We start from the raw sequence: 27,937 nt of genomic DNA on the forward strand, positions 1-27,937 counted from the left end.
GTCTAAGGTGCATGTAAAAGAGGACAAATTGATTAAAGCAACTGATCATTTCAATGCCTCATATTCACCAGAAGGAAAAACTAGCAAATAACCTGCTCTCTCTGCTGCTACTCTGGTCTGCCCGTCCCCCTCTATGACCAGTCTTGTCTGAGATAACTGCAACAAAACAAAAGATGGTTAACAGTTGGTTGCAGCATGTTGCCATATTATAATGTTCCAGGTGATTCAGATGGGGGACCTACCAAATAATTACATGGTCCGTATGCTTCTACGCATGTCAGCGCCTTCAAACCTATAACTTACTCGGTCCGACTAACCTGTAATAGAAGTAAAGGTGTGGATCATGAACGTAATTTATCTAGAGACACTTAATCCCACCTGGAACGTCTTCAGAATTACCTGGTCTTCCATGGTACTCACGCCTGCCCGTTCAAATCCAAATGCTGAGTGTCTGTAATTGGAGAGCAGATATTCAGCATAGGTTTTAGGAGTTACAAAAACATTATGCATGACAGTTCCAGAGCAATTGAATAGTTACCTGCGGTTTCAGTTTAGACGAACTCTGGTTCCATATTATCATCCATTTAGAAACCTACATCATGCGTTAGACCTTCGATGATGCAGCCTTTTCATCCCTCAAGTTATCTGCTGGCCCACTCGCTATGACTAATCGGATTTGCTAAGGGTGGGCTAGGAAGGAACTTACAGGAAACATTGCCTATGAGAGCAGTAGGTCGCACAATAATGAAAAACAACTTTGGGAGATATTCATTACCAGGACATTTAAAACTTAATAGTTCAAGTCCTGCCTTTTACTTACTTAGCACCCTACCCTATGGGCTACCTAGGGCCTACCTTAGGTGTGACCTATGTGTAATAAAAGGAGAGTTTAAGGGTTGGCAAGAGGTTTTAAATGCCAAGTGAAGGTGCAGTTGCAGGCCTGAGGGATGTTTACTGGGCTACTTGAATGGCTGGCACAATCAGTGCTGCAGGCCAACTAGTAGGAGGCCCTGGGTAAATGGTATACAACTTTACAAGGGACTTACAAGTAAATTAAGGGGCATATTTATACTCTGTTTGCAACAAATGTGCGTAAAAACATGTGACGCACATTCGGTGCAAACCGTGCACCATATTTAAACTTTGATGCCCAGCCCGCTGACGTCAAAATTCCTCTGTGCGCGTCATTTTTTGGATGCGGGAAACTGCCTTGTGTTAATGACATGCAAGGTAGGCGTTCCCGCCCAAAAAATGACTTTAAGGCCTGTGCGCCTTATTTTGATATTTTGACGAACAAGAGGGGGCGGTACTTGAAAAATGGCGCACAGCCTGATGTGTGCTGTTTTTGAACTCCTGGGTCAGGGCAGGAGTTAAGGGACCTGTGGGCTCACTTCCATGGTCTCTCACCATGGAAGGAGTCCAGAGGTGCCCTTCCCTGCCCCCAGGGACACCCCTTGCCACCCTCGCCAACCCCTGGAGGACACCCATGGATTGGGGGACCCATCCCAGGTAAGTACAGATAAGTTTAGGTAAGTATTTTATTTTATTTTTTTAAAGTGGCATAGGGGGGCCTAATTTAGCCCCCCCTACATGCCACTGTGCCCAATGACCATGCTCAGGGGACAGAAGTCCCCTGGGCATGGCAATTGGGCAAGGGGGCATGACTCCTGTCTTTGTTAAGACAGGAGTCATTTCAATGGGGGTTGTGCGTCAAAAAATGGCGCAAGTCCGGTTTGAGGCATGATTTTTGCCTCAAACCTGACTTGCACCATTTTTTTATACACAACCCCATTTTCCCCTACACCAGCGCTGCCTGGTTTGAGTCATTTTTTTTACTCTGACCAGTCTGCAGCGCCGGCTAACGTCATTCCTTAAATAAGACGCCCGCATGGTGCGTAGGAATGACGTTAGCCAGCGGAAAAAGTTTTGCGCAAACCAGCGCCGGCGCGGGTTTGCGTCAAGAAGTATAAATATGGGCCTAAATATGCTAATTGTGTGTACACCAAGGTTACCATGTTTAGGGGAGAAGCACATGCACTTTAACACTGGTTAGCAGTGGTAAAGTGCTCAGAGTGCTGAGGCCATTAAAAAAACACAGCAAAAACTGGAGGTGAAAAGCAAAAGGTCTGGGGTAAGACCACTCTACGGATGCCAGGTCTAACAATTGCCACTAATTGTTCCCTTAAAATTTTTGCTTTCTACAAACCTCTGGATGCCTTAGATTATCCATTCTGGGGCAAATATGTGGTAGGAAAGCACCTACGCAACTTAATTTGAGCAGGCACTTATTTTGTGGGACCAGCACTTATTTACCCTCATCAGACATTTCCCATGAGTGAATAACACACAACAGAAATAGATGGAAGAAGAGAAAGACAGAAAATCTATCACCAAGGTAGAAAACAGAAACCTGTTAAGTGTGAGATTACGGGATTGTCCGGCAGAGAATTAAAGAAACCTGAGATAGATATATGACAACGTACCTTTAGTATTCAGCATGCTGACATTTTAATAGTACTGACCAGGGGTGTCTGAGCAGTGCGTTGGGCATCACCACCTATTATTTTACAAATAAAGCACTGAGCACCTGTACACCTCATATCTTCTAAACATGTGTGCACATTTCAGATTGCAAGATACATAACATAAAAGAGTAAAAATTATTATTCAATAAACAGTTAATGTATTACATTATATAGCACCATATGCTCACAAGGTTATATAACAGAGAGTACACATTTTGCCCATAATAGCTTTTCAGAATAAATGATTTACATGTGCAGTGCACGTTACAGGGAACATTGGTGCATAAACATGTATGTGTTTACCTATATATATACACACACACACACACACACATATATAAGACTACACATTTAAATTAGCTATGGCTTGACCTCCCACCCTGCACCCCCAACCCAACCCCACCCACCTTTCTCTGCTCCCCACTGCGTCTATCTGCTGGGAGCAGACAGGGGACTGTATTGCCTAACAGATAAATTACTTTAATTATTGCATACTTTGTAGGAATCTGTTAAAGGAGAGAATTCCTTGAATTTATGCTTCCCTAGATAATCTGACTTTTGTCCCAAAAACCTGGACATTTGTTTAAAAGTAAGGGAAGAGTTGGGACACAGAGACAGTCCTTAAAAAAGTGGGACTGTCCGGGGAAATCCAGGATGTTTGGTCACCCTAGCTACAGCTTCTCTGTCGCAGGGTAGAGCAGTTGCACTGAAAGGCAGAAATGTCTCAGGTAGAGTCTGTTACGTATCGGGCAACAACAGAGTCAATTTTCTGCCTGCAAACGCCAGGTATGTTCGGGGAAAGTCCATCTCATGTCACCTATGTTGCTGCAAGAGGGGTAGGGCTGGGCCAGGGTCAGTAGGTGTCTTGCAGTAGGCCACACATAGCTGCTCCCCCACACCGCTTCCTTTACTGATGCTTACAATTGATATTTTTAATGTTGCTTTGTCCAATAAATGTATACACTTGACATTTGTAGCTATCCTTATCAAGTTTTATTTATTTTGGTGTAACATTTTCTCTGTTTTTCTAAATCTTTAGAGAATTGTTTTTCCTTGACTTTAAAATGGTTAGTATGGCTTGATTTTTACTCTCATTTGTCTGCAGAATTCCTGCTGCATGTGTCATAGCTACAACTGGTTGAGCAGTCATTTTCTTAAGAACTGAAATTTGGCCTAGCCAGATTACGTTTCCTAAATTAATGAACTAAATTCTGAGAGTAACCTAATGATGACTTCAGTAATCTCAATCTGTAATGTACACCTTCTTATCTAGGAATGCTTCATAGGTTGGCCACTCTGGAATGAGACATTGTTTACCGGCACTGGCCTACAGGAAACCTGGATTAAGTATATTCTATTTTACAAAGTCTTCTCTTTTTGTTGACCTACACCCATAAATTAGGTAGATGTGATCGCCAGGTGTAGAAGTGGAGTTAGTGACCATTATAGTATCTTTCATACTCATATGGCTGCATTATGAACACTTCGGTGCATGAAGTGGCATCACTGCAACCGGTAAGTACCAATACTGCAATTTGTGGTATTTTAGCAAGCGCAGTAGTAACTCCTGGTTTCAGCTTCAGCACCTCAGAGTGGTGAATATTGTAATAATGCAACATGGTGTTCTCTCATTGCCTATCTATTGAGGCATTTGCCCACATGACATTTGTGCGGTGGAATAAGTGTTATGTTGCTGCGTGAACTGTAATCCTGTGCAAACTCCATTTGTAACCAAATTGGGATTCTAGTCTTGTTTCTGGTTTCTTTTGTCCATCAGAGTTTTAGCACCATGAGACCACTTTTGAGGTCTTTTTGGGATGCTTCATAAATAACCATGTAGATAGATAGATAGTCCTTCCACTGGCTTTCTGTTGAGTTACCAACACCTATCATTCATCTTCTCTTGGTACTAAACAAATACGGCATTCTGGCCAGCATCAGCTCTGGGAACTGAATGTCTTTTAAAGAAGATATGGAATACAGGGATGAATGCGAGCACCCCGCGCATTTAAGATCCATTTTTAAATCCCATAACTATTCAGGAATTGTTGCTACAACTTGGCAATGAAAGAGAGCCAGTGCTGGTTGAACTATACATTTTAGTACTCCTTGTGGTACATAATTATCTAGTGTAGTCATGATGTTAAAATTATTGCCTCAAGTTTCTTATATGAGTATTTCAGATTACAATAGTTGAACAGTTTTGCTAAATGCCAAGCAGCAGGGTTTTACATTTTTAAGCATGAACTCTTTTGGAGTTGCACCATTTCTCCATCCGTTTTTGAAGACCAGTATAAAATGTAAATATTTGGCGACTAGTGAATAATGAAAATAATTAGTGCTTTTAGCTTTGTCCCTCTTTATTGCTATTATCGCGAATGATGTATGTTTTAGGGTCAGTTTAGCATTCTCTCCATGAAGGAGTCTATTTCAAGTTAGGTTAGTTCATTAAAATAACAATTGTACCATAGAAACACACATTTTATAGCGAATATCCTTTGTCGCTAAGAGATTGAAATACAATTAGGATTTACACATTAATAAAAAAGCATGCTGGCACAGACATGTGCCCGTAATATCGGAACACTGTATGTACAAGGAAGCACACTTTCCTGCTTGCATTTGGTGCAGGGGTTCTCCTCCGGTCGCTGTTTCTTGTCCTGCTTTGCCACGTCCTGCTCTGCCGCGAAGAGAGTGACAGCGTTTTCGCACTGTTTATTTTTTAAAACATAGCGCTGACGTACGATTTCACTCTCTTGCATGAAGCAGTGACGTGTCATGCAGTGACTGACGACGTGGTAAACAATGTGCGTACTCGGCAGAGAGGCATGCGCGTGGGCGAAGAAAGGTGCGCGCACTTTATAGGGAACATTGGCTGTGACCTAAAAAAAGAGCAACTTTAATTTGCATATGTTATGTTTTGTTATGTCATGTTGTGTTATGTTATGTTATGTTATGTTATGTTATGTTATAAAGATTTAGAGAGCGCATGGCCACCCAGAGGCCTCCAAACGCTATGCAGAGATCTTCAAAAACACAGCCTTAGGAACAGAATTAGAACCGCCATGTTTTAAGTAGATGATGGAAGAATAATTTGTGGCTGGTTTGTTGTTGTGCCAATGGTAGAGAATTCTACAGTTTGGCACCAAGATATGACATAGATCTTCCGCCCCATTTGGCTGTTTTCATTGAGGGGATTTCAGCTAAGGCCGCCGAAGAGGACCTAAGATGTCTCACAGGATTATGGAAAGAGGCCAAGGTTCGGAGAAGTGGCGGGTCTTTGTCGTGAAGGGGTCTGTGAATACAACATAATGTGTTAAACTTTATACAAAGGGAGCCAATGCAGAACCGAGAGGGCTGACTTAGCCGAATTTTTCCTAGGTGTTTTAAAGAGAAGGCTGGCAGCAGTGTTCTGCATCACCTGTAGTTTCTTTTTGGCATATTTTGGAGCACCGAGAAACAAGGCATTCCCATAATCCAGGCGTGAAATGATGAGTGCCTGTCTGATAAGTCTTGTAGCAATAGGCAGAAGTATTTTAAACACCTTTTTGACAAGTCTGAATATGCCAAAACAGATGGAAGAGATTTTCTTCTCCTGATGGTCCACAGTCAGCCATGGGTCAAGCCATACTCCTAGACTCTTGATTGGCGAGGGTAGATCTCCTAGCGAATGCAGAACAGGGAAAGTCATATTTGGTTGTGTGTGATGACCTAAGATCATGACTTCTGTCTTATCTCCATTCAGCTAGAGTTTGCAGTCGAACATCCATTTGGATACTGCCCGTAGATAGGGAGCAAGTACTGAATCAACTGAAATCTGTTTGGTGGAGAAGGAGACCACCAGCTGGGTGTCATCTGCATATGATACCAGGAAGAGGCCATATGGCTCCACTACCTTTGCCAATGGCAACATATAGATATTAAATAACGTGGGGCTTAGAGAGGAGCCTTGAGGCACTCCCCTATAGCTATTGAAGCAACTGGAATAGAAAGAACGATCAAGGGCCTGAAATGATCTTGCTTCTAAAAATGAGGTAAACCAACTTAACGCTTTCCCTGTAACTCCAATCTCCCTCATTCTCTGAAGTAAAATGTTGTGGTCTACAGTGTCGAAAGTGGCAATGAGGTCAGGAACCACAATTGCAGATACCAGTCCTTGATCAAGGCGCTTCCTGACTTCCTCCGTCACTCCAATCAATGCCGATTCTGTGCTGTGTGAGGGTCTGAAGCCCAACTGAGAAGGATGAAGAATGTTATTGTCTTCAAGGAAGTGGAGAGATGAGTGTTCACGTGTTTTTCCAGAATTTTGGCGAGGGCTGGCAACATGGAGATAGGTCTATAATTATTGAGTATAGATGCATCTAGGGTGGGTTTCTTAAGCAGAGGTTTCACTAAAGCATGTTTCCACTGTGGAGGGATAGTACTACTAGATAGTGACAGATTCAACAGATCATTCAAAATAGAAACTATTACTGATGCCCGTGTGCTAAAATAAACGGGGTGCAAGATTCAAGGGAGACCCGGATTTAAGGGTGCACAGTAGAGTTAGCACTGTTTCCGGAGAGAGAGGTGGAATCTGTGCGAACCTCACTGAGCCATTAGCGTATTGCTCACTGAGCACTTGGGGACTGCGGGTACCTGCGGGAAGGCTGAGTAAATGTCTTCTACTTTTTTGTGGAAAAAGAGACCCAAGTCATTACTATGTTTGTAAGGAGTTTACAGGGCTTCATTTTGTGAGTGTGGGAGGGCAATTTATTTTAGTAAATGAAAAATTTATTTGGGGGAGTTAGAGCTCTGCTCTATTTTGGCCATGTAGTAAGCACTTTGTGCTGCTTTGATTCCTGCATGAAACTGTCTGATCGCCTTCCTATAATCTTCTTTAAGTAGAGCGTCATACGATTTTCTCCATTTTCTTTCCAAACATCTGTAGTCTCTCTTTATTGAACAGAGGTGGGTGGAAAACCAAGGGGTGCTTTTTTCCGATGTACTCCAGGCCTTGATGTGTAAGGGAGAATATTATCTAGGCTTTTAGTGATCCACTTATTGACTATTTTTAGGGAACAGGCCATATTCCCCTTCAAAGCCTGTTTTAGACTCTCTAAAATACCGATCCACTCACTGACCTTAAGCATATGCCAATGCCTACAGGGTTGGGTTATAATTTGGGATGGTTTACCAGATGCTAAAATTGGAAAGTTAAAGGAAATTAAAAAATGGTCTGACTATGCCAGTGGGGTGGGAGGCAAGGCAGTTAAACCAACTGCATTGCTAAAAACAAGGTCGATGGTGTGACCGTTATTGTGTGTGGGACCTTTAATCAGTTGTGTAAGGTCTAAGGCCCTCATATCTGACAAAAATCTTTTGGCCACAACATTATCTTGATTCTCTGCATGTATATTAAAATCACTGAGAATTGTGAAATTAGGCTTGTTGCATATTAGGTCGGCGACTTGCTCCGGGAAAGCTTGTAGGAAGTGTTGTGCTGGGCCACAGCATAAGGTTGCTCCTTAATTTTAATAAGCTGAAGCCATAAGCAAATGATGAAATACAATTGCCTGTGGACCTGCTCCATATTGCCGATATATGTGCAGAGGAAGAAGGCCCTTGCAGCTGAAAAATACTTTCCCCATTGTGTAGTGGCAACAACAGCCACAGGGACAAACTGTGGATCACTCTATCGGACCAGGTTTATGATCTAAAACCTGCTCTGCTCCTCCTCTATGGGTGGTCTCAGTCCGATTTACAAAGCAGGCCATGTGTGTCCCTGCAAGGACAGTGACAGATCTGCAGGGTCCACCCTGTCGGTATTTGTGTGTGGTCACCGGGTGCCTAGGCATCTGAATGCGGTTCTAAAGGCGTCCACAAGAGTGGGTGCTATCTATGGTTGCACTCAACCTCATTAGGGCCTTCACACCCTCAATGGCAATATGAATCAGCTTCTAGTGTTTCATGAAGGAGGAGGTGTTGTCTGCTTATGCTGTTTGACCTCTCTGCTGTCTTTAATACTGGATTGTACGTGTTCCTTACTTCTAGATTACATCAGGCTGGTATACAAGAGAAAAAACGTTGTTGACTCCAATGCTTAATTGTAAAACAATGTGCACCGGAGTCCAAAACCCTGCTCTTCTAAGAAGTCTGTGGCTGGTGTTACTAAAATGTTTTTGGCACCGAATATGAAGGATGTGTATTCAGCGCCTTTTTAATCCACTATCAGGCACTCCGTGCCATTTTATATCACTCTTGCAGTTTCCTGCTTTCTTTTTTTGTGACTGTTTTACTATCTTTCATCTTCTTTCCTTTTTGTGTGTTTTACCCTTTCTTTCTCTCTGTACATGTGTGATGAGGAAAAATAAGAGCCAGTCCACAAAAATGAGTACAGATTGGTCACACCCAAGGGAGAAGGGTTCTCTTGTATTTTCCATCCAAGCATCTATCCATTTATCCTGCCATACCACGAGGATTTCTACCTTTCAACTTTAAATTCTTTCACTCATTCATTCTTTTATCCATCATTCAGACTTTCCCCATTCTGTCCACTTGCCCATCCATATCCAAACCTATACATCCAGCTCCAAATCTATCCATCAAAGCTATCCATCCATCTATCTATCCATCATCCTTTCCCTCATTCATTCCCAACACCCACCCTTTCACTCTTCCATCCATCCTTTGAATCATCCATCCATCCTCTCATCATCCATCCACCCTTTCATTCCATCCATCCACCTTTTCACTCCATCCAGCCACCTGTCCATTTATCCATTCATCGTCGCTTTCACTCATCCATCCACCCTTTCACTCAGCCATCCAACCTTTCACTCCTCCATCCAGCAATTTACCCTATCCCTCATCCATCCTTTCACGTATCTTTTCATCCATTCACCCTTTCACTCATCCATCCACCATTTCATCCATCCACCTTCCCTTTTACTCTGTTCATCCACCCTTGTACTCCATCCATCCATCCATTCTCCTTCTCACTCATCTATCCCTCCACCCTTTCACTCAGCCATCCCTCTTTTTCCTCATCCATCCACCCTTCATCCCATCCTTTTATCTATCCATTCACTCATTCATCCATTCACCCTTTCACTCATCCATCCTTACACCCTTTCACTTAGCTAACCATCTTTTACCTCATTCATCCACCCTTCCACCCATCCATTTATCTATCCACCCACTCATTCATCCTTTCGCCCTTTCACTCATCCATCCTTCCATCCTTTAACTCATCCATCCCTACATCTACCCTTTCACTCATCCATCCATCCATCCCTTGAGTCATCCACCCATTCTTTCGCTCATCCATCCACCCTTTCATTCCATCCATCCTTCCACTCCATCCAGCCACCCATACATTAATCCATCCCTCCTCCCTTTCACTCATCTATCATCCACCCTTTCACTCAACCACCCATCCTTTCCCTCATCCATCCATCCATTCATTTACCCTTTCACTCATCTGTTCATCCATTCACCCTTTCACTCATCCATCCACCCTTTCATCCATCCACCTTTGCTTTCACTACCTCCATCCACCCTCCAGCTCCATGCCCATCTGCCCTTTCACTCCATCCATCCTTCCATCCTACCTTTCACTAATCCATCCTTCCACCCTTTCACACACCTGTCCATCTTTTACCTCATCCATCCATCCTTCCACCCATCCATCTCTCTATACATCCACTTGTTCATCCATTAAAGCTTTCATTCATCTATCCATCCTTTCACTCTCATGCATCCATCCTCCCTTTCACTCACCCTTCTATCCTCCCTTTAACTCATCCAACCATTCTTTCACTCAGCCATCCTTACATCCACCCTTTCACTTTTGTATCCATCGATCCACCCTTTTAGTCACCCATTCAACAACCCTTTTGCTCACACATCCACCCATCAATCCTTTCACTTACCCACCCTTTCAGGTCCGTTATGAGCCTTTGTCCGCCATGTTGCAGACAGAAGCAGTTCCTAAACAGCTCCACCCCCGCTGTAGCTGCTAAAGCTGAGGGTTCACAATGCCACTGGTCACACTGGTAACTACTGTTGAAATTAGGCACTGCTTCACTCACGTGTTTTGTTTTCTAAATGACTGAGGCCATGCTGCTGCTGTTCCCCTTTTTCAATTGACATTTAAATCCCTCACCTGTTGCCTTCATCGGGCTCATCTCTAAGTCCCACACTCTTCAACGTTTATAAGGTGCTCCATCAGAACTAATTCAACCATTTAACCTCAAGATTACTTCTTATGTAAATGACATTCAGATCACCCTCAGAATACATGGCCATTCTAATTTTTGGGACTGTTCTCAGGGGCATGTTGTATTAGAATGAACTGCCTGAATGCGGATAAAACGAACGTCCTGTGTTGGGGAGTTTTGGCTTCCACCTGGACCTCAAATTGGTGGCAATTGTCTCGGGACACATGTCCGACCCCCATTCTAAAGGGTCACCAAATAGAGTTTACATTTGTTGTAGATAGTGGGAAGTAATGTTATCATGCTGTACATAGTTTTCTATTAGGCAGTAATATACAGATATAAACACTTGGTAAATACGGCAAAAGGTTGTAGCCTTCTCTTATAATATGCAAGGGAGAGGGCGACATTTGATGTGTAACATCATTTTGACACATAAAACAAACTTTGGATGGAACTTCAAAAGAACAATTTACATAAAGCTAGACGCCATCACAGCATGGATAAAGGAAAAGAGACAAAATGAAGTGAAACACAAAGCAAGATAATAGGAGAAAAATAAGGTACAGAAAATGAAAACCTCTGGACAGTTGTCATATGTGGATGTAAAGCCCAAGCTGGTTTTGCAGATGTAATAATGGGAGACCTGGCTGATTTCAAAGAGAACACCATTTGCAGGTATAGAAAACTACAGGTGTCCCCTTAAGGATTGCTTCAGATACTGCAAGGAGTCTCCACTCTAAATCAGTATTAACCAATATTATCGTAGTTTATTCCATTCTTCTTAGTATCCAACAAGGTACAGTTTTCAAGAATCATTCATTCTATTAGTGTTTCCTTTCCACAGTGTGACCAACTTCTAGATGTGTAACCACTTCATTCCTTAATTTCCCTTCATGGACTTATAATTTAGGTTGTAGGAAAGCATTTGATTTACGTACATATTGATTTGTGGGGTTGATTTAAATTGTTGATTCAAAATAATGCTGATATGCAAGAAATAAGCATACGCTTTTGATACAAAGATGAATTTTTAGCATAAGCGTTAATCTAAATTTAGGATTGGAAATTATTGTTGAAATGTACCACATACAAGGTATTTAATTGTATTGTCAATTTCGTCTGATTTTAGTACACTTTCCCGTTGACAAAAGGCCTCCTAGACCTGAAATGCATTGGGGATTTGGCGAGCGCGGAATTGTAAAACCATCTGTTTATGGAGTAATGTTGGAAATTTTGTGTAACAAGATTACTGTGAAATTCCCAAAACTATGCCAGACCCAGGCCTACATAAAATACACATTTGAACCCTATGTATGAATCCCTGAGGTGTTTACAGTAACAAAGTACAGTTCCAAATGGATGCAAACATGATTTTAATGTGGGCATCACTCTTCCTGCATTGTCCAGACCAATATGCAGTAAAATGGCACAGGTGTAAGATTGGATGGATCAGCAATTATCGTCTGCCCTTCTATCTCAAAGTGTTTAAACATTCAATGTTTCCAAAATAATATTTTCTTCCGTATACCATGTGAAGTAAAGGATACTCATGTAATCTTCCTAACCCCGGTTTGAGGTATCCCCCTGACGAAGGACAGTAGTTGCCCGAAATACATTGGGGTTGATCTTTTGGGTCATCGATATCTGCAAATTTATGAAAACGTGGTTGGAAAGCTTTTCGAATGTACAAAAGAAGAATTGAATATTTATAATTCCATCAATTGGAAGCAAGTCATTTTCAAACGATTTTGGATTCTTAACAGAAATAAATTGTAAAACTACAGATGAACAGCGCACTGATGGTTTAAAAAATGTGAAATGCTTGGAAAATAGGCGTTCATAGGAAGACATATGCACCACGGGAGGGACTAGTTGCATAATTTAGAACGGCTGCGTATAGTTTCAGTTGATACAAGTTGTCTACCAGTATCTGGTGTGACTTTGTTATGTGAGGTACGCCCTTACATATCAGAAGTCATGTGAGAAACTGGCATATCACTTTTCACACATTTCCATGAAATGAACCAACTTAGTAGATCCTAGGAAATCAAACGTGATAGCAAAACAATCCCCACAAAGGCCAAACTTCAGTTCACCCTAAATGAAGCACACCCAATGGTCAGTATGCTACCAGAGGTGGAAGTGGACATCTCTATTGGAAAGGACATTTCTATGTTTTTATTTTTACCAAGACAGTTCCTATACTTTTGTTAAAACACAAGTGTTCCTGTTCTCTATGGCTGGCCATGAGTTTACTTGGGTTGCAATGAAAACAGGGGGTCTCCTGTACTGTGAAAGAAATCGTGGGGCAGACACTTAAAGGAGAATCAAGCTTTCTCTCCAGGGTGCCTGAAACCTGCAGGAAATAAAAAATAAATGTGTTCTATTCAGTGCTTAATTTGTAAATAGAAAAGTGCCAGTGCTCAGAGCTCTCCTCTGAAACACGCAGTTGCTGCAGTTAAATGTGTGAGCACAGAATATTGAGGCAGGGTAATCCTGAAGCCATCTCGGGCCTCTTTAATCCACTTAAAGCCACTCCCTGCCCCTTCAGCTCACTCTGGCGGCTTTCTGCTTCCTCCCTTTGTGACGCTTTTTCGTTTTTCCCTTCACCCGTCTTACCCATGTGTGTCTTTTGCTCGCAGCAAATGCTTGAGGCAGCCCCGGCCCTAAAAAATAAGTGCTGGTGCTCAGCGCCGGAAACAACAAGCACAAATTAGGCACTGGTTCTATTTGCTAATCAGCAAATCGAAAGGCTGTTTGGGAGCCAGTGTAGGCGTAAACCGATAAAGTCATTTGACCTTTCATCGTGAAAAAGGTATTCTTTCTGGGAGGTAGTGTTAGATTGTTCTTGTACGCAATTCATCGTTTTAATGTTAATCTATAAAAAAGGTTTGTTTTGATGTTTTAAGGATTTGGGAGGCACTGGGCCAAACATACTTTCGGGGCTCCTGCTCAGAGCAGCTTCGAATTTATGATCTCTTTTCAGCTCTTTCATGGCCTCTTTGCCCAGGTCACTGACAGTGCACATGCACACTGGTCCAAATTGGAAATGTGTTTACATGTAATATAGATGTTTTCAATACTGGAACACAGCAGCAGATCACTAATACCGGTGCAAATAATCTCAGTGCACCCTCTCTCTCCTCACATGCGAGGTCCTGTTGTGATCGAAAATAAATGTTTTAATGGATGGGGCATGCAATACAAACTCAACATTCCTCTGCGAAATATCTGTAAAAGAATCACACACCACCCACGTTAAAAATAAACTAAAGGAAAATGGTATTTAAGACAATATGTTTAAGACGTATTCAATGTCATCAGGGCAATACTCTGCAGAACAGAGCCGGCTCTATGGGGGGGAGGGGGTACGAAGGACTGGGGCACCTGGGCCAGAGCCCACTTTGCCTATGCCTTGAGACGCCACTGCTACTAAATATGTAACACTTTAAACGACCAAGCATTTCAGTACTGAATCATTTTGCAAGCTTTGCAGCAGCCTCCCCTCCACTGGGTGCAGTATGTATGATATTGTAAAACTTCGGCCCATATTTATACTTTTTTAGCGCCGTATTTTGTAAGTTTGCGCCGCTTTTGCGTCAAAAAGCGGAGTAAATGCGGCGCTAAAAAAGTATAAATATGGGCCTTCGTTCTAACTGCGGCAAACTATTTTACACCATATGCGCCCTGTCTTCTAAGGTGCGTAATACATTTCAAAGCGAATAACATGTTGATAGTGCTTTCCGTCCCATGTAGGGACCACATAACTCTATAAATGCACATGCCACGAATCCCCAGTGTACCATCCAGGAGTCACAGAATTGGATCTCCATTGAGTGATTGTATAAACCAACAGATCTTTTCTATTACATCAAAGGATTTCCCACAGAGAATGCTTGCATTTGTTTTCATTTAAGATGTGTGCGTTATATTGCATATGCATGTATGTGTATGTGAAACGCCAACACCATGGTTACAGAAAATGTTGTTCTTTTTAGCTGTGTCTCTGACCCCGCCCAGGCACTTCCTGCGCCAGCCATAATCTACTCAGGCTTACACTTTCCTGTTTTTTACACCCCTCGACCGTTGCTTGCTGCCGTCAGGTCCTGTCGTGCGGCGCCTCGACAAGGCTATTACGTCACAAGATAAATGCAACTACAATACGGTGGGAACCCCTTATTGCATGCAGAACCTCCAACGGTGAAAGGACTCTGGTCAATGAGGGGGCAAACAGCTAATGCATGGGGTTGAAAGGAAGCAAGGGGTGTGTGGTGGCAATTATTTAAACTATAGGGAATTAAAAAAACAGCTGGTCAACTATAGATAAATAAAAAACGCCCTTCATCACAGTCCATCAGGGACTCGGAGGGCATTACAGGGGCTGTTTTTCCCCGCTGCTTTGTTCGTTAAGTGTTCTTTTCACGCCAGCACAAAATGTACATCAAATGCGGTGGAAGCAAAGCCGGCAATCACCTGCACGCAATCGAAAGCCAGGTTTACATTCCTCCCTGTCAGGCACGTGACCGTTGCTAGAGAAACTGATTGATCCTACCTCGCTAATGCACTTTGGTGCCAGTTTCTTCCTCGTGGCTACCACTTACAACGGGGCTACACGGGTTGGCAGTACACTACACCCTCGCCCTTGTCATCGCTAATAATAGCATCTGTGTACTTCCGGGTTCTTTCTCCCCTGATTTTCTCAAAATGTCTCTAAAGCGGGAATTCTCACAAACATTTTTACAGGGGCCAAGAAGTATGGTCTCTGGTCTGACCGTGGGCCAGCAGGGTGGTGGTCAGGGTAGGCGAAGTATAAGGGGAGCACAGGGTAAGTGGAACACGTACAAGGTGTGGATTGTACATTGTAGAGTTGTTTTCAGGGGTTCATTCCATATGTACTCTAAATTGACTCTACTGTGTTACTCTGTACTGTGTTACCCCTCTACTGCACCCTGGAGTAAGCCTTCTCTACTCGCTGTCACTACCTTTGGTAAGTCCAGCCCAGGAAGTAGCTTGATTATTGAATTGGTAAGAAATTGTATTTTAGGCCTTCAAGTCCTTTTGCCTTTAATCTTAACTGTAAACATGAGGAGTGCTTTGAATCAGGGCCCGTTAAGGTAGCAAATGCTATAAACAATCCTTGAGAAACATCCCCCAACAATGTGTGTTATTCACTGAGACATACAGACAGAAACATCTACCTTCCACAGCAACCTTGGTAAATGGGTAAGATTTAGCCACGGCACTCACAGGCTTCATGTTTAATCCCGGCTTTACCACTTTGAGAAAGTCTGCTGGTTGTGAACTCCGTATCAAAAGTCTGAGCAGGTTCCCAAACACAGAGGATTTCCTTGATGAGAATAATCCATGACTCTCACCATTGGAACTACCCATTAAGAAGTTATTGTGCAACAAGCAAGACAAAAATTATGGAAACAAAGACATGGTTTTTATGCATTCCAGGCTCCGCTTGTGACAAATTGTGTGCTCTTGGGAAATCACTTTTTGAAAATATTTCTTAACCCCAACCCCTTTTTTCTTTACAGAGAGAGGAAGAACTAAAATAAACTAAAGGTAGTCAGTATGTGATATGAAAACAGGACTGTAACCCAACAATCATTTGATTTTACAAATGGAGAAAAGCATGACCAGTCTCATAGTCCACTCACTAAAATGTGGTATGGTGAGAAAGAGGTGGCCCTTCACATGAACTCCTGCTCCGTGCTTTGATACTCCTGCCTCATCAAATTGTTTGGTGTTGGTCAAACCATGTCCTTCCTCTGCTTTTGCCTCCTTAACTGTGAATATGTGATAGCGGTGGTTGAGCCACTGAAGGCTCGAGCCAAATGCCTGCTTTTGGCTCAGCTCGGGCTTCGCTTGGCCACTTGAACCCAAACGAGCCACGCCTTCATGAGGATTATGTCTGCCACCCACGATTTAACATCATGTATCGATAATTAAAGACAAAATATTAACTTTTGATGTACAATGAGACATAGAAAGAGATTCTCATCTAGTAGCTGAATTGAACAACATGAAACCAGAATTTTTTGGCCCCAATCCCAGCTCTCCTACTTGACCAAATTGTGTGATTTTAGGCTTCTGTTTTATTTATTCTTGAATCTTTTTTCTTCATTATCACATATGAAAGCACCAGATAATATGTGAGTTTAGGATGTGCACTGTACAAAAACAACTCTTGATTTAATAGACTAATGTTGCTCCATATACAACACCAGCCTCGGTCCATATAGAGATTGCATGTGACAACTGACTCAGTAATGGCATTCTTTTTAGAGATGGGGAGGGCAGGAACATTTCTGAGTCCTTCGTGTTGAAAACCACCTCTTCTAGTGAACAGCACTGAATGAAATTATGTAATTAGATATACTAAAGTGCAAAAACTTCCAGTTAGGGAAATACACTTTTTGAATATTATAGAGGCTTCATTATTTTGTTAGGTTTTCGTTGCATGGTGACTTTAAATGCATACGTTCCTAAAGATAATTGGTGCGGGACACCCTTTGCGTTTTGTTTCCTTTACGTCAGTTAATTTTAATAAAGCTTGCCCTTTATTTAAAATCCCTCTGATTGTGCTCAGTCTAACAAACAGCAACCCCGTGCTGCTGTTCACCTGGAGGCCACATGTAAAGTTCAGGCAGGCCGCAAGGGGCCGCGGGCCGTACAATGAGTATCTCTGCTCTGAGGTATCCCGCATCTTCCAAATATCAGATGTATCTTTATCATTAAAATGGGCTCCCTGGCATGGAAGCAATTTGTTTCCCTGTTTTCGCTTATTAAATGTCTTCGACTCAGCGTGACACCTAGTACACAATATTTACAAGTACAAACCTGTCTACCATTTAACCGCATAATAAAACAGCAGGCGCTTCTTTAAGGCCCCCATTCCGAGGCATGACACTTGGACCGGAAATAACCATTCAGAACTATAGACACATCTTGAATGGGTATCAATATGCCTGATCGGTGATTGGACCACGCACACGCAAACGCCAGAAAACTACACACGGTATTCTGTAATGACAAATGCCTAAATGCTGTGAAAAATGTGGTAGAAGACTATAGGGCCGCTGGAATTAAGCGGCATGAAAGGGCTAAATTACCTGACAGGGTTGAGTAAATTATGCAGCAAGGAAAGGCAAATTATGTGGCATAATGCAGCATTTTTTCTGATAGTATCACTTTATTATTTTGTCATTTTCAAATGACAAAATAATAAAGTGACAGCACTGTCTGGGCATCAGTTGCACCTCATTATAACAAGTTTCGCACCCAAACATAGCAATAAACAAGGGAATTGTGACCAGTCAACCTTTGCAAAGGACCTTCCACTGCGCTGCAACACGCGTCGCGACAGTTTGAGCTACAATCATATTTTAAAATCTGCAGATTATGCCACAGACGATGGATTATGTGGCACACACAGAAGATCTCTAAACATGCGAAAAAACACTGCAGTTGCACAATCGCGTAATCCCAGTGCCCCTGGCTATAAATGAGTATCGGTTTGACCAGTAGGTGCTTCGAGCAAGGCTAACACCTGGTCGGCGCCATACCTCGTTGACGAATACGTCACAATCCCCAAAGACGTTTATCCGCGTCCAGTTTGTGCCGAGGCCATGAGTAACAAATAGTAATTCACAAAAAAAAAATGTATACAATAAATCGATTAACATACACCCGCGCTAGATAATGTTACATGTAAATACATTTACCTTGGTTTTTATTAGACGTTTGCTTTTTTAACAGACTCCACTTTTCTTTTGCTTCGGTGTTTGTTTTTTGTTTTTTCGTTTTGTTCATAGATGCCGAATTTGTGAACTAGTGCTTTCTCCTAATAGTACCAATATTATAATCTCCTCTCAGGAGAAGGGAGTGGACCTTTTATAACCTAATACAATTTATGGAGTTAATCCTAACCTACAAGAGAATCAGCCAGCTGAATTTCTCCGACCTTTTGATATTTTAAGTGGGAGAAACAAGTTCGACCAGTTAATTTACATCTGGAGTTAGAATTTGGTTTCAGCAAAGAGGAAGATTAATTAGTACCAAATACTAAACAAGCATTAGCAAAGCCAAAAGGTGTGGCCTATGTGAGAGATATTGGCAGTGTGTTTTAGCCATGTGCAGTCGATGTTCGACATGGCTAAACATTAGTGGCATTGAGTAGGGTGGAGTAAAGTGGATTGGGGCAGAGTGGAGGGGTAGGATGGGGTAGAATGGATTGGGTGTGGATTGGCAGAGACTGGAATGGACTGGAGTAGATTGGAGTGGGAGGTTGGATATATTGGAGTGGGAGATTGAATTGGGGTAGACTGGAGCACAGTGGGGTAAACTGGGGTAGAATGGAGTGGAGTTGATTATTGTGGAGTAGACTGGAGTGGGGTAGGTAGAAATAGGGTAGATTGGGGTAGAATGGAGTGGGATATGTTGGGGTAGACTGAAGTGGAGTGGGGTGGATTGGGGTATATTGGAGTGGGGTGGGATAGATTGGCGTGGGATTAAGGTAGTTTGGAGTGAGGTAGATTGGAGTGGTGAGTGGTATATTAGAGGAGGAGTGGAGTAGGTTGTAGTGGAGTGGAGTTGATTGGAGTGGTGTTCGATAGATTGGAGTGGGGTAGATTGGGTGGATTGTAGTGGAGTAGATTAGAATAGAATGGGGTAGATTGAGGTAGTTTACAGTTGGGTAGATTGGAGTGGAGTAGATTGGAGTGGAGTTGAGTATATTGGAGTGGAGTGGGGTAGATTAGAGTGGAGTGGGATCGAGAGCTGTGGTGTAGATTGGGATGGGGTAGATTGGGTGGATTATAGTAAGGTAGACTGGGGTGAAGTGAGGAAGACTGGAGTGGAGTGGGGTAGTCTGGAGTGGGATAGATAGGAGGGGGTAGTTTGGAGTGGGAAGATTGGAGTGGAGTTGGATAGAGTTAAGTGGGGTAGACTGGATGGAGTGGGGTACCATGGAGTGAGGTGGAGTAGATTGGAGTGGGGTAGATTGGGTTAGAGATGGGTAGATTGGAGTGGAGTAGATTGGAGTAGGGTAGTTCAGGGTGAATGGGGTGGATTGGGGTGGAGTGGGTTAGATTTGAGTGGTGTTTGGTGGATGGGAGTGAAGTGGAGTGGGGTAGATTGGGTAAAGTGGAATGGACTGTGGTAGACTGGGGTAGAGGGGAGTGGGCAGACTGGGTGGATTTGAGTGGGGTAGGTTGGAGTTAATTCAGATAGATTGGAATTGAGTCAAGATTGGAGTGGAGCGAGATAGATTGTGGAACAGTGAAGTGGGGTAGATTGGCAGTGGTGTGAAGTGGGGTAGATTGGGTGGATTACAGTAGGGTAGATTGGAATGGAGTGGGGTAGATTGGAATGGAGTAGGTAGATTGGAGTGGAATTGGATAAATTGGAGTGAAAAGAGGTAGACTGGAGTGGACTTGGCTGGATTGGGTTGGGGCAGATTGGAGTGGGGTGAAGTGGTGTAGGCAGAGTAGAGTGGAGTAGATAGGGGTAGACTGGATTGGGGTAGATTGGCGGGAGTAAATTGGAGTAGGGAATTGGGGTGGCTTGGAGTGGGGTGGGGTAGATTGGAGTGAAGTGGAGTGGGGTAGATTTGGGTAGAGTGGAGTGTGGTTGAATGCATGGGGGAGATTGGAGTGGGGTAGGTTGGATAGACTGGAAAGTGGTAGATTGAAGGGAAGTGGGGTAGAATTTTGTGGTAGACAGGAGTGGGGTAGATTGTGAAGGAGTTGGATAGACTGGAGTGGAATAGATTAGAGTGGAGAAGAGTTGGATAGATTGAAGTGGAGTTTTGCGTGGAGTGGGATAAATTGGAATGACGTGAGGTAAATTGCCTGGGCCAATTGGACTAAAGTGGGGTAAATTGGAGTGGCGTTGGGTAGATTGATGTGGGTGGATTGGGGTAGATTGGAGTGGGGTAGATTGGAGTTGACTGGAGCAGAGCAGAGTAGATTGGAGCAGAGTGGGGTAGAGTTGGCACAGTGAAGTAGATCCAAGTGTGGTGGAGTAGACTGGGGTGGAGTGGGGTAGATTGTATTGGGGTGGGGTTGACTGAGTGGGGTAGATTGAGTGGAGTGGAATAGATTGGAGTGGGCTAGATTGGGTGGAGTAGGGTAGATTCAGGTAGATTGTAGTGGAGACAGGTATTTTGTAGTGGAGTAGATTGAAGTGGAATGGGTAGATTGGATCGTAGTGGAGAGGGGTAGAGTGGCGTAGATTGGAGCAGGGTTGATCGGGGTAAGGTAGATTGGAGTGGGGTGGGATGATTGGAGTGAGGTGGGGTAGATAGGGGTAGAGTGCATTAGATTGGAGTGTGGTAGATTGAAGTTGGTGGGGTAGAATGGAGCGAGGTAGAGTGTTATTGACTGGGGTGGGGTACATTGGAGTGGAGTCAATTTGGTGAAGTTGGGTCGATTGGAATGGAATAGATTTTAACAAAGTGGAGTGGAGCAAATTGGGATAGACTTGAGTGGAGTGGGATAGGTTATGGTGGAGTGGGGTGGATTTGAGTGGAGTGGAGTGGGGTTGATTGGAATGGAATGGGTTAAGTGGTGTAGAGTGGAGGGGCGTAGAATGGAGGGGCATGGAGTGAGTTGCGTAGAGTGGAGTGGCATGTGGTAGAGGAGAGTGGAGTGTCTAAGAATAGAGTGGAGTGCCACAGAGTGGCATAGTGTAGACTATGCATGGTGTGGTAGCGCACTGCCATCACAGACTACACATTTTCATTTCAAATGACCACTACATTTGTACAGAAATACCATTTTAATGCGCACAAAGGATAAGGTGTGAAAATGTCATCACCTAGTCTAATGATGTGTTTTGACCGTATTCAAATATTTGTTTTCACCACACTTCAGAATTACAGAAAAAAACATAAGCATAGTTCATTTGTTATTATGTGTGCTAGAAAAACACCCTACACCTTCTCCTCTCACATGGGTACTCGGCAGGATTGTCACATAAATACTCTCAGTTTGAAGTCAGAGTAAGAAAAGTAAATCCCAAGCTCCCTCAGAAGACAGAGTCTGTTGATATTTGACCTCTGCCTTTGAATGCACAGCAAATGTGACAAGATAGGAAAAAGATTTAAAGGGCTGTTTACAGAAAGCGAGTTTGTGGAAGAATACAGTAAACAAGATTTGGGCAACGGGAGGAATAAACTGAAGTTGGACAGCCTAAAACAAATAAAGCCAGCAAATAGACAGCAAGAAAATGTGAGTTACAGACACAAAGGCAATAGTCAGAAATAGATTGAATAAGTTCCCTGGGAAGCTTTCAGAATGCCCACAAGAAGTCGCATGCAAACCAGACAACTGTGCCATCTGGTAGGCTTCAACCTAAAAATACATTTATTCTTTCCTGGGCCTGTCTTCCCAAAGACCATAGCATGGGGGCAGCATGAGTCTTTCATAAGTAAGGCCTTGCAAAAGTGTCATAAATCCGCTATGAAGGGCAATGGGCCTCTGTCCATGATGCTTTCTGTCTCTCTATTATACTAATAGTGAATAAGAGTATATTATAGACTCATGCTTTTTACCCATTTTTTATGGAAAAATGCTGAGGGCTTCTGGAGGTAAAGGCCAAGCTGCACTCTGAGGCAAACAGTGACATCTTTAAGATGGCTTGCACAGGTTCATGACAGCGCCAACACAAGCCATTACACAGACTGTCCAAGGCTCGCAAAATCTAGCCCATGCCTCAGTTGCCTGCTACACCTGAGTGACCTCCCACCACCGTGTGTGGCATACTGCAGCATAACTGGTAAAGGTACCCCTGTGCACCTGAAGCTTTAGCTTTGAGGTGCCTGGGGCTACACGCCAATCAGCCTGTCAACGCTTTTCCAATTCGTCACAGAGTTATGGAAGCAAAAGAGGCTGACAGCCAGAACATGCACTGCACAAGTTCGAGATTTCACTTTCTTGTTTTAGTAAGTCTTGATGTGGGAAGTAGTCAATGGAGCATCAGCAGCCAAAATGGGATCTGAGCTGAGGTACTTAAAAAATGATTTAACATTGTGTGTGTGCATGTGTGTGTGTGTTTGTATGAGAAAGAGAACATGTATCTGTTTTAGTGTGAGCATATGGGTTTGAGTGAAAGTGTGTGTTGGGGGAGACATAAGGACTGAGGTAGTGACCGTATGTGAGACTGAGAGAAAATGAGAGAGTGAGAGTAAGATTGAGTGCAAGTGAGTAACAGAGTGAGTGAGGCTGAATGAGTGCAAATGAGTGTGAGAGTGTGTGAGAATGACAGAGTAATACTTGGGGAGTCTAAGTAAGTGAGAATGAGTGTCAGTGAGAGTGAATGTAACTATTAGTGTATGAGAGTGAGTGAGTGAAAGTGATTATGAGTGAGTGAGAAATGAAGAAGTAGAGAAAGAGTGAATAAAGTGAGTGTGAGTGAGAGACTGAATCTTGATGAGTAAGAGCGAGTGAATTGAATGAGTGGGAATGAAGGACAGTGAATGATAAAGAATAACTTTGAGGGTAAAGAAGTGAGAATGGGTGTCAGTGAGTGAGTGCATGTAAGCGAGCATGAGTGATAGAGAATGTGACGCAAACTGACAGTGAGGCACACTAAGACTCAATTCTTATGCATCAAGTTACTAGACTGGTATTTAGTATAACCATATGAGTAATTCAATTAGGTACGCAGATTTCACAAAGAGATAAGTAACATCAGGTTGTATATCATGTTGTTCCTTTTCTTTACTAATTCCATTGACAAGAATACTCATAAATATTCACATTCATATTTTCTACGGTCTCATAAATTTACATAATTCCCAAAAATTCCAATTAGGCGTTACAGTTATTTTCATATTTCCCAAAATGGAGACTCCGCATTTCAATAACAGACTACACTTTAAGTGCTTTACATGTATGTATCCGTATTTCCGTCACTATACGTGAGACCCAACATAACATATAAGGCACACACCAGTGAACCCTAGATAGAGAATGTGTTGGTGTGCGCATGAGTGTGTTAGACTTGCGAGTCGGCCATTGGCCCTGGCATAGTGGACCTAATTCACAACCAACAGCTGTGGAAAAAAGAACTAGCAATGGCATACTATAGGTTTTTCTTTGCATATGTGGCACGTATGGCACAATGTAGCCAATGGCATGCCATAGGTAATACTTACCATACTGGACAATGTAGTGATAAAGATCTGCATCCTTAGCTCCGCTGGAATGTCTGATGATTTATTGAAGAGAAGATATAGTGAATATTGCTACAGCAAGGGATCAGAGAGCAGAAGGTAACTGTCACTGGGTGCATAAAATAATACTTGAATGTTTTCTAATAGAACACATTGTCCACCATTAAGGGTGAACAGAATGATATAACATCACTCACACTCCAGAACTAAATGACATCATAGAATAAGAGTATGCCATCACAGACACCCATTACAAAATGGTGGTGTTGGGATACTGGAGGTGAATATTTGCATTTACGGCTCCTGTAGCAAAATGCTGGCCCAGGCACATTGGAGGTAATTATTGATATACTAGAACACTGGAATGTTGGAAGCTCCATTGAAAATAATGGAGTGCTTGGGCTTCTAATGGCTGGTAGAAACCCAGAGTTCCAACATTCCAATGTTTTTGTTCACAGCTGTTGCTTTGAACATAAGCCCCACGGAACGCGAGGGGATTTCAATCCCCTCGGCTCCGTGAGGCCTCTGTTTTATTTGTTAGAACATTCTACCCTCTTGTGGCAGAATGGTCTAATTGCCTTATAGCCCTCCATAACTGGGCTAAGCCAGCATTAAAGTTCTGCTCCCTTGTTAAGGACCCTCGCCTTCAGCTCGGGCCTTTAACGCTGGAGCGGACCTTTTATGGTCAGTATAGTCTGCTGCTGTGGTCTACAAGGCTATATAGGCACCCACCCAAAGCATGTTTTTAAAAACATGGGTTCAAATCATTGGGAACATCAGGCTTCATTGGCTTGCAACACTATGAAAGTACTTGAATATTTAAGGGCAGCCTTTTAAGCACATATTGATTTTATGCAAATTTACATGAAAAAATGCCTTAAAATACACTATTTGCCCTATATATTTTCAAAATATACACCTAGAAAAAGCTGAGCTTACTCGCTTCTTTCGCTCGCTGATTTTCGGAAACAAAGGCCACGACTGCACTCTAGCTCATAAAAAATATAGTGCTAGGAGAGGGGTGGAGGAGGAGTTGAAGGGTTGCAGATAGTAAAAGATAAATTAATTTATGGTTACAGGCATCACCAATAAGGGTGCTATGGCGTGCTGATTCTCTTTGTACATCTACTGCAGACTGAGTCCAGATGGATGCAGATAAACATCTGTGCGTTGCTTCTGCCTCCTAATTAGCTCTACAAAGGCCAACCAATGCTCCACTTAAGCTGTTATCATACACAAAGTGTTTATATCAATTACTGTTCACTTACATGAACAGTTTGACATCTCCATCCTAGGCCCAGCTCTTTAATGACCATGAGGTAGAGATTAGCAGGGCACCTTGGACATGATGGTGAAGGGAAATGTTGAGCACCTGTTTGAAGGCACTTACTTTGAGCTAACGTGCTCTGAGGGCCTTGTCAACCTCGTTAGAGCAAATGTCTGTAACCAAAGACAGAGAAGGCCAGAGCAACACTTTTAAGATAAGGAGCTCTAAAAATACACAGCTGCTGTTGACTGAAAGGTCTGGCCTTTAGTAACTCTCTTGTGTTAGGTCAATGGAAATTCTAGCCCAGGGCAAAACAAGCCATCACACATCTGTATCCTTCGTCCACTCACACCACATCTTTGTTCCTGTAACATTTAACACAAAATAGTCAGAACTTCTCAGATGGGTCTGTTTTCTTTTTAGTGGACGAAGGATCCAATTCACACATTTTTTGAAAGTGTAAGTGGCTTGAAAAAAAATCACTTTGCACATGCGTAAATAACATATTATTGACAAAGCTAGAAGGGCCGGATTCACTAAGATTTTCCAAGTTGCAGTCTCACTTATAGCTGGAAAAATCTCTGATTGAGGCAGAAGTAGCTAACGTGAATTCAGAATCTGGTAATATCCGAGTTAGGCATGCAGCTCAAGAACCTCAAAGTTACTCCTATTTAAGTAACTTAGAATTGCACAACGCGTGAATGAGTAGAAAGTGAGTAAGTCTGACGGATGGGAGTTATTAATGATGATGCCCTAAAAAATCGTGCTGATATTAGTGTGTTCAAGTAAATGCAAGGCAAATTGTGTCATCAGCCACAACGTTACATATTTAGCGAGATTCACACAATGTTTGCAAAAAACTTGCAGAACACATGGAAACACGTTTTTTATACCTAATTAATCCTAAATAGGTAGAGTAAAAGGTAGGGTGAAGTCTTCCACTAAATACAAAGTTCCCCAAGATGTGTGTAAGAAGAAAGGGTGAGCGATTGGGACAAGTGTTTAATAGGAGAAAAGAAACAGGGTGAGCCTTCTGGCGCAATTGTATGATGCTACATGGAAGTCATAAATATTGACCTACACAAATATCATATCCACTACATACCCATTACATCGCCTACCACAAAATCATTATGGTAAGTACATATTTACTGCTCTTAATTTTTAATCTGTAATCCTATACTTACCATGCAGTGACGTGTATAAATCGATGTACTAGATGCAATATGTTTGTCATGCTGTATAAATCATGAGATATAGTGAGGGTACACCTCTGCCACCATGGTTTAAATCCTTAAAATGGTTAATAGGGCTACTTTAATCCGGATAACCAATCAATCAAAAAGTTCTAAGGCAGCCTGTTGAGAAGGTGCTTCCGAAGGCTGAAGCATCTAGGCTCTGCCATCGGGTCACAGTGGTTCTCCACCTATAAATGTGGTGTGGAGCCAGGTGTTGGCAGTATGCTGTATTCAGTGGGTATTGGCGGATGCGACGCAGACACCGACTTTAAATTAAGACATTAGGCCTATTTAACTAGTCCTACACGTGGTTAATTTATGCAGTGGTATTTTAAAACTTTTACTGTACCCTTTTTTAAGTTAAAGTTCAGAAGATAAACACAAGCTGTTACTGTGATGTACTCCAAACAAAAACATAATAAAACACATTGTTGCAGTGGTGGGAGTAATTGAAGGGATGGAGAATATACACATTGTTAAATTCTACATACACATTCCAGAGATGAAGACACTTAGTACATCCTGGATACATAGGACAAAGTGGATCCAGATAAGCATCTGTGCCTTGCTTCATCCTCGATATGATTCCACGTATAACCCAAGGCTCTTCTTAATGTGCCCTCAAAATACACATAAAGGGAGTACCACTCACTGTTCAACTGCAGGAACAATTTAACTAGACTCTGTTTTCTCTTCTGCTCTTTGAGGTGACCACGTTGGAAATATTTGAGAGGGTTTCTTGGTTGGAGGGCAGAGGATCAATTTAATATGCACCTGGCCGAAGCTTGAGCCTGTCTTCTTTAAGGGTCCCTTTCATCTAATTATAGAATATCTCTGGAGATACTCACAAATAAAGGGCTGGAGAAGCGAAGACAAGGAGTGTGGAAGATTCAAGTACTACTTAGCAAAAGGAGTGATCTCAAGAGATTCTCTAATAATGGGCAATTAGTAGTTCCTGGTCCATGAACAAGGGAGCCAATGGCTCACAAGTGTAAACCCCTCCTTCTCACATTGCCAGGCGACGAGGCTTGAGGGTAGAGGATGGGACCAAAACATAGGCTCATACATGCCATCTCTTCTGATTCAGGTGCGAGACTACTGATTTCAAGGATAGCCTCCCAATTCCTTCAGGCAAAAACCTGATTCCTCGGTGGGCTTCAGGCACCAGGGTCCGCTCTTGTGTGAGTCAGAGTACGCACTGCCAGTCACCTGCTCTTGCCGCCAGTGCACAACATTTTTGTCACTCTCTCTGTGCCTGTCATAGTGCATACTTCATGCCCCTGACAGCTAATGAAAAACAAAGGACATTTGCATTTCTGATACTCGATCCTGCAGCAGCAAAATTGCAAGACCCAAACATGACAACCGACCCGATTCAGGCCTCAATAGAAGTAATGAGAGAAATAGATTCTCCTGATTTTTTTTTTAAATCTCCCACCTTCCTCTTCTAAAATGTTGGCATGTGTGTAGAATGTGCATTACGTGATTTAAGTTAGGGCCTGTGCGTTTGCCACTTTGCA

The 27,937-nt window shown here is 42.7% G+C and overlaps 1 protein-coding gene across 1 annotated transcript in view; it reads right to left on the reverse strand.

Moving 5' to 3' along the window:
* LOC138261246 (E3 SUMO-protein ligase KIAA1586-like) overlaps positions 1-27,937 on the reverse strand; it is a 318,042-nt gene that overhangs the window by 3,892 nt on the left and 286,213 nt on the right. Inside the window, exons 4-6 of the mRNA XM_069210012.1 lie at positions 400-451; positions 243-317; positions 93-156 (exon numbers count right to left, since the gene is read on the reverse strand). The gene's annotated coding sequence lies outside the window, so the exon portion shown is untranslated. The remainder of the gene's footprint in view (positions 1-92; positions 157-242; positions 318-399; positions 452-27,937) is intronic.

Source organism: Pleurodeles waltl, chromosome 10 (assembly GCF_031143425.1).
Source record: "Pleurodeles waltl isolate 20211129_DDA chromosome 10, aPleWal1.hap1.20221129, whole genome shotgun sequence".
NCBI lineage: Eukaryota > Metazoa > Chordata > Amphibia > Caudata > Salamandridae > Pleurodeles > Pleurodeles waltl.